Genomic DNA, 7,531 nt, shown 5'->3' on the forward strand with positions numbered 1-7,531 from the left:
AGTCTGTGTGTGGCAAGGTACGGGTGTGTCTTGTATAAGTATGTTAGTATCTGTATACATGCATGAGTCTGTGTTTTAGAATGTGTCTCTTTGTGTATCAGTTGTGTACATGTCTATCTGGTGTGTGTAGTCTGTTCATGGGTCTGTGTGAGTGAAGATGTGTCTGCCTGTGTGTCTGTGTGTAAGTATGTGTGTATATAAATGTTTATGTCTCTGTGTGAGCAGGTATGTGCAGGCACATGCATGTGTGTGTGTGAGTGTGTGTGCAGACAGATGATGAGCTAGGGTCCTCAGGCCCTCAGCCTGCCCAACCACCCTCATTGCTTCCAGATCCCGGCAGATGGTGAGGGGCTTGTGCGCATTAGTCTTTAAGTCTGTCTCCGCGTTTCTAGTGTAGAGTGAGCTAAAGATCAGGGTAGGCGCCAAGAGGCTGCTGCACTTCTTGCCTTTTCCAGGATGGAGCAGGAAGAAGCACCAGAGTTTGCCTGACCGTGATGACCACATCTACCTAGCTCCGTTCCAGGAGCGAGCTGGCAGTGCAGCAATGCCTCGACTTACCGAAAACACGCCGGAGGTAGGGGCATACTATTTGAATACCTGTATATGAGTCACAAATGCCATAAAATGTCTTCAAAACAGTCTTGTTCATTCATTGCCAAGCCAGTGCTTCGTGTAACGTGTGGCGCCCCAGCCTTGTCAAAACAGCTGTCTGGGAGGATGACTTCCTGAGACTTGTGCAGTCTGGGCCCCAAGCCTTCACTTTAACAGCCAGGAGGGTCTACCTAGCCAGGTATCTATCCATCTATAGCATCACCTAGAGGGGTTCTTTAATGCAGGACTTCCTGAAGCCAACTAAATGGTTCGTTGAGAATGACTAAACTCAACCTTGGAAAGAAAATCATAAACATTTTACTACCTAGCTAAGCCAAGCATGATTACATATGGAAACTATGGACACTACTCAGTGGGATATTGATATTAATTTTCAATTTCCTCCTCACTAAGGAACTGATGAAAACCCAGCCTCTGTGCTATCCAGGCTGGAGTCAACGTCTGCATACACCGTACATCTCCATGCAACCCGCTGCTCCTCACCACCGCTCCCTCCTCTCCAGTTCCACGCTGGCTGCCCCAGAGTCTGGACTGGACCCTCAGTCTCCAAGGGTGTACACAGTCGAGGTTTATTTAAATGCAATCTCTGTCATCGGTATTCAGGAGAGCAGCCCTAGCCACCTCCTGCTGTCAAAGGGAGCAGCGCCTCCCTCCTGGGCTTGCTGCTGAGCCCCTGCTCTCAGTCCTGTTCCTATAGCCTGCCTGTTTGTCCGATCTGGCCTGTCCTTCCTGCTCTACATAGGGGCCGCCTTCTGTCCCAGTGAAAGAATGGGAGCTGTGTGTTATTCCCTGCTTTGAGCAGGGAGCAGAAAACAGCTTCCCCTATCGGGCAGGAACAAGACACTCAGGAGCTTCTTGTGTCTACCTTTGCTGTCCCCGCTGAGAGAGGGAGCTGCCACTCCATGTGCAATGTTGGGGAGACACCCTTAGCCTGCCTCCACATGGCACGGGACAGATAGCTTCAGGTGGGAACTAACTCGAGAGGGTCTCTGAACAAGGTTTGGAGAAAGACATACCTCAGTTAGACTCTCAGCCCTGCCACTCTGAGACTCTAGCCAAGCCAGTTATTCTCTTTTAAAAGGGTACATTCATACCTTTCAACGAAATGACGGATTTACACACAAGTAAAGCCCCTGCACCTAGTAGGCACTTGATACAGGCATACTTAGGGGATATCACAGGTTTGCTTCCAGACCACTACAATAAAATTAATCACAATCTTTTTGCTGGTGCATAGTCTTGCCTGCAATTTGTAAAAAATAAAATGCAACATCTGTAAAGCACAATAAAGCAAAGCTCAATAAAATGAGGTATGCCTATAAATGATACTTATCACTATTACTACTCTGCCAACCCAAGGGATCTCGGAGAACATCCGGTGCTTACCAAGCTGGGGCTATGCATCAGAGTCACCTGGGAAGCTGCTTAAAGTGCAGATACCTTGGCCCAGAGCCTTTGCATCAGTGGGTCAGGCCCTAGGCCTTCTATTTGACCCACCTTCAGAGTGCTGGGGTGGTTTGTGGAAACACTGGCCTCCCACCCATCCCTTTCTTGCATTTCAGAGCTACTGAGGACCCTGTGTGCACTGGCTCTTGGGGACGCCATCCCAGGTGATTGAGTTTGACATCGTCTTTGCTGGAGAGCACCCTGGCGGCTGCTTTGGTTTTGATTACAGGCGGCCTGGCACCGGATAGCCGTGGCCTGTTCACCTGAACTGCCGGCACAAGGCACAGATGCTAATTACACGGGTAAGTACTTGCAGATTTCCCAGGAACAACAAAGATAATTTGCTTGCTGCACGGCTTGTTAGGAGGGAAGCTGGGCTCTGGTGGCTGGGTGGCTTGTAGATTAGGCCCCTGGCCTTTCACCTCCTCTTGCCCTTGCCTGCTGGTTCTCCCAGCTGTGCTGAGAAGCAGGAGAAATTAAGATCGCCCTTTCAGCCCCCATCCCCACAGGCTGGAGGAGTTGGGAGGAGGGAGGAGGACCCGACTGCGAGGCTAGCCCAGGCTGCGGACATCTAGCAGGGGTTCCACCTGCCCAGCCCTGGTGCATGTGGTGACAGGGCAGACAAGTAGAGCAAGCAGGCTTTCCTCTGAGTCTCCCCTTCCACCACGTACACTGCTGCCATTGCTCTTGAGCAGGCTGAGTGGGGCAGAGGAGGGGTGAGAAGGGGTCGCACACAGGAGTGTGGGAGCTGGAAAAGCTGGAGGGAGAGCTTCCTGGGGCTCTCACAAGGAGTGGCAAGGGCTGGCGGCTGCAGGGAGGGAAACCCCTGCTCTCGGCCCTGACTGCTATGGCGTGGGCGGGAGTGACACCTTAGCCCCCTAAGACAGGGTCATACCAGATCTGTGGGTCTGAACGGACTTGGGGAAGAGGAAAGTTGCCATGGAAATTAGCTAGACCCCATCTGCCTAAGAGCAATGCAAGGAGCCCCATGAGAAGTCAGGCATCAGGGCTGAAATAGCTGTAAAATATAGTTCTCTCTCTTCGCCTCCTCTGCCTGGAGGAACAAGGAAAACGGGATGATTATTATTAATGTTGGTATCCCTTACACTTTTATATGTCTTAATGGCTTTTATATACTAAGAGTCACTATTTATCAATGACCTACTATGTGCAGGACAATAAAATACAGTGTGTCCGTGAAGTCATGGTGCACTTTTGACCGGTCACAGGAAAGCAACAAAATATGATAGAAATGTGAAATCTGCACCAAATAAAAGGAAAACTCTCCCAGTTTCATACCTATTCAGTGCAGTTCGATGTGGGCTCACGCACATATTTTTTAGGGCTCCTTAGGTAGCTATCCCGTATAGCCTCTACAGACTCATCACTGACTGATGGTCTATCAGAACGGGGTTTCTCCACCAAACTGCCGGTTTCCTTCAACTGCTTATCCCACCAAGTAATGTTATTCCTATGTGGTGGCGCTTCATTATAAACGCGTCAATATTCACGTTGCACTTTGGTCACGGATTCGAAGTTAACGAGCCACAGAACACACTGAACTTTCCTCTGTACCGTCCACATCTCGACTGGCATGGCCGTGGGCTGCTCCACTGTGTACACGGTGTTACATCATCATCTGCGCATGCGCACATGCTGCCACATCATCCTACAGAAACTGGGAGGGTTTTCCTTTTATTTGGTGCAGATTTCACATTTCTATCGTCTTTTGTTGCTTTCCTGCGAACGGTCAAAAGTGCACCATGACTTTACGGACGCACTGTAGGTGCTCTGCATATGACCAGGCCTATAAGGGAGAGGTTGTGAGGTCTTTATTACAGATAAGTAAATTGATGCTCAGTGAGATTAACTACCTTGACCGAGGTCACACAGGAAGATGCAGGACAAGATTTTGCTTCCCCTGTCTCCCAACTGGCTCCTTTCAATGGGATACTGGGACCCAGTCAGAATCAGAATGTTGGTCTCTGCCATCCAAGCACAGTGCTTTCTCACACGGTGAGTGGAGGAAACTGGGGAAGTAAGTTGTGTGTCCCCTGGGGCAGGGGTGATGGTGACCAGACTTAATAGGAAACCCACCTTTATTCTGGGATGGCGGAGACTCCTTGTCCTGGGCCTTACACCCTTCTCTCCCTCCCTTAGGCTATGGGTGACTTTAAAGGTAGATGGAAACTGTGTACAGGGAGTCGGAACCTGGTCTCCCCCAGTGCATGGGCCAGTCTGGGGTGGACAATTACACAGGAAATCTGGGGCTGGGTTGGGTTGGGTACAGGACCTACACGGCTGGCCAGTTGGGGAGAGGGCATAAGGGAGTGAGTGAATAAAATGATAATGCCAACCCTTTGATCAGCTGCTCTCTGTGACCCCTGGGTTTGCTTTCACACTACATCCATTTACATCTTTTCATTCTGGTTTCACTAATCATCATGCTTTTAAAAACTGTCTGGAGAATTTGTTCAAAGCAAGTAACCTCTGCCCATGGCCACCCTGTCCACCTCCTCACTTCCGCCCCTGAGCCCAGGACTTCAACCTCTCAGCTGTTGAGAAGGAAACCTGTCCTGATGTCATTAGTGTGTCCTCAGGACAGCTCCGTTTGCACATTTTGTGTTCCTTCTAATTAGGGTGACTCATTACACCTCTGGAAGTTTGTTTTTATTCCTCGATAAGAACTTTCCAGTTCTCTGCGTCTTGCCGCTCATTGTGCCGGCCGCCTGCTCTCCGCACACAGCTATGCCTTGTGACATTGAAGAAATCAAGGACTTCCTGCTCACAGCCAGACAAAAGGATGCCAAATCTATCAAGATCAAGAAAAGTAAGGGTAGCCTGACCAGGTGGTGGTGCAGTGGATAGAGTGTCGGACTGGGATGCAGAGGACCCAGGTTCAAGACCCCAAGGTCCCCAGCTGGAGTGTGGGCTCATCTGGTTTGAGCAAGGCTCACCAGCTTGGACCCAAGGTCGCTGGCTTGAGCAAGGGGTCACTCGGTCTGCTGTAGCCCCATGGTCAAGGCACATATGAGAAAGCAATCAATGAACTAAGGTGTTGCAATGAAAAACTAATGATTGATGCTTTTCATCTCTCTCCCTTTCTGTCTGCCCCTATCTATCCCTCTCTCTGACTTTCTGTCCCTGTAAGAAAACAAAAAAGAAAAGGAAAATAAGGGTAATGTGATTTTAAAGTCTGGTGCAGCAGATGCCTTTATACCTTGGTCATCACAGACGAAGAGAAAGCAGAGAGACTGAAGCAGTCCCTGCCCCCAGGTTTGGCAGTGAAGGAGCTGAAATGAACCACACACGCTGAGCCGTATTAAAAAGCTAAAAATTAAAAAAAAAAAAGAAAAAAATAACTTTTCAATAAGTACATTCAGCCATGGAAAGAATGCTTTGACAGAGCACATGCCCCAATTTTGGCCTGGAGCAGGTAGCCCTTGAATTGTCAGCTAGGAAAGTATAAGAGAGACCTGAATTTGTTTTGCAACTTTGTGCAAGGGAGGCGAGTAGTGTGAACTGATTCTGGGCACATACAGGGATGCAGGGCCCCCCAACCCCTGCTGTAGCCCAGGGGCCTGAGGACAACACACCGACTTCGCCAGCTTCCGCGTCTCAGCAGGCCATGCGGGTGCCGTGGCTCAGAAGCAGAGGCTCCTTCCTTCCCTTGAAGGCCTGTTGCAGCATGTGGCCCTGCTGCCGTGTGGCCAGCTATAGGTGCCATTCTCAGTGACGAGGGAAGAACGTGCATCACTCCCAGCACCAGATCTCTGCAGGAAGCCACACAGCTACTGAAACCCACCTTGATGTAACTTGGTACACTGACTCCATCCCTGGTTGGTTTCCATGAGGAAATGGGGCTCCTTGTTGCTCCTCTCTGATTCTCACTTGTTTTCAAATAAAAAACCATTCTTGGGCTCCCACCATGTTACCAGATTTGCTGTTCTAAATCTTGCCAACAGCATGATCACCCCTATTTTACAGATGAGAAGACTGTTGTCCAGAGATATTGACTTGACCAAAATCATACAACTAGCAAGAGAATGATCCAGAAATGAATCCAAAACTCTTGGCTTGAGATTTTCTTGAGACCTCAAAGGGAGCTGGTGACTGGTATACCTAGAACACGAGGTCCTGACCTAAAGGCTGCTCCTAAAAACAGGGTGGATGTGGGGTGGCTCGGAGACTATAGGAGCAAGCCTCAGACTGAGTTCTGCTAGGAGAACCCAGAGCTAGGATGGGAACACCACCCAGACTAGGGATGGGCAGGCAGTAAATGTATTAAGTGTCAGAGATCTATGTCACCAGTTCCAAGAGACATTATTAATTTATAATATAATGGGACTAGACTATAAATCCCAGGTGTTCCTGTCTCTCTCTGTCTCGCTCTCTCCCCCTTCCTCTCTGGCTGAAATCAATAAATAAGAAAAAAAAAGGGAAGAGAAGAAAAGAAAAGAAAAAGGCCTGGCTGAATAGCTCAGTTGGTTGCATTGGTCCAAAGAGCAAAAGTTGCCGGTTTGATACCCGGTCAGGGCACATACAGGAATGGATCAATGTTCCCCCCTCCCTCCCTTCCTTCCTTCCTGGCTGCAATCAATTTAAAATAATTTAAATCCCAGGTGCTGAGAGAGACAAGGCATGACAGTGAAGTCTTATGTCTATTAGGAAGCACTGGACTGTAAGTAACAGAAAATGTGACTAACAGGGGTTTAATCAAATAAGGGGTTATTTCTCCCATAAAACAAGAAGTTAGTGGTAGATGATTGGTGATATTGACTCAGCTGCTCAAATGGTGCTATCAAGGATTTTCTGTCTTGCCCTCTGCCATTCTCACTATGTTGGCTTTTTGTTCTCATGCATGTCCAACCGTATGATCTTAATGTGGCTGCTGCAGCTCCAGGTATTTACATCTGCATTCAAGGCAAGAAGGAGAGATGGTGCCAATGACATTTTCCTCTTTAATCAAGAAATCAAAAGATTTCAACTTGCTAACTGAAAGATTTAATAAACTGGTTGAAAATGTAGAGGAAAGAGGGGAAGGAAGGGAGGGAAGGAGGGAGGAAAAGGGGGGAAAGGAGAGAATGAAAGAAGATAGGATGGGAGGATGGGAGGAAGTAGGAAAGAAGGAAGGAATTCTTCTCAGAGCCTTTCCTAACATCTTTTTGGAGAGAATGGAATCACATGGCCACTTTTAGCTGCAAAAGAAGCGGGGAAACAGATTATCTAGTTTTTGCCTTCTATGGTGAGAGAATATCAAGAAAGAAGGAGGTTAAGAATGGCTACTGAGTTTGCCAACCAACAGAATCTGCCATAGAGTTCTATGTTTTGGCCATGTGATGGCATTCCAAGAATAAATCACAGAAGTCTGTCCTGGTCAATACATTTTTATACAGGCTATTTCCTGTAATTGGGACCTCCATTCCATTCCTATACCTTTCATATTAGCCTAACAAAGCCTTCAGTGTATTCT

The 7,531-nt window shown here is 48.3% G+C and overlaps 1 pseudogene; it reads left to right on the plus strand.

The window, feature by feature from the left end:
- Positions 1 to 4,806: 4,806 nt before the first annotated feature.
- On the plus strand, positions 4,807 to 5,360 carry LOC136312124 (large ribosomal subunit protein eL38-like; annotated as a pseudogene).
- The last annotated feature ends 2,171 nt before the right edge of the window (positions 5,361 to 7,531 follow it).

Source organism: Saccopteryx bilineata, chromosome 8 (assembly GCF_036850765.1).
Source record: "Saccopteryx bilineata isolate mSacBil1 chromosome 8, mSacBil1_pri_phased_curated, whole genome shotgun sequence".
Lineage (NCBI taxonomy): Eukaryota > Metazoa > Chordata > Mammalia > Chiroptera > Emballonuridae > Saccopteryx > Saccopteryx bilineata.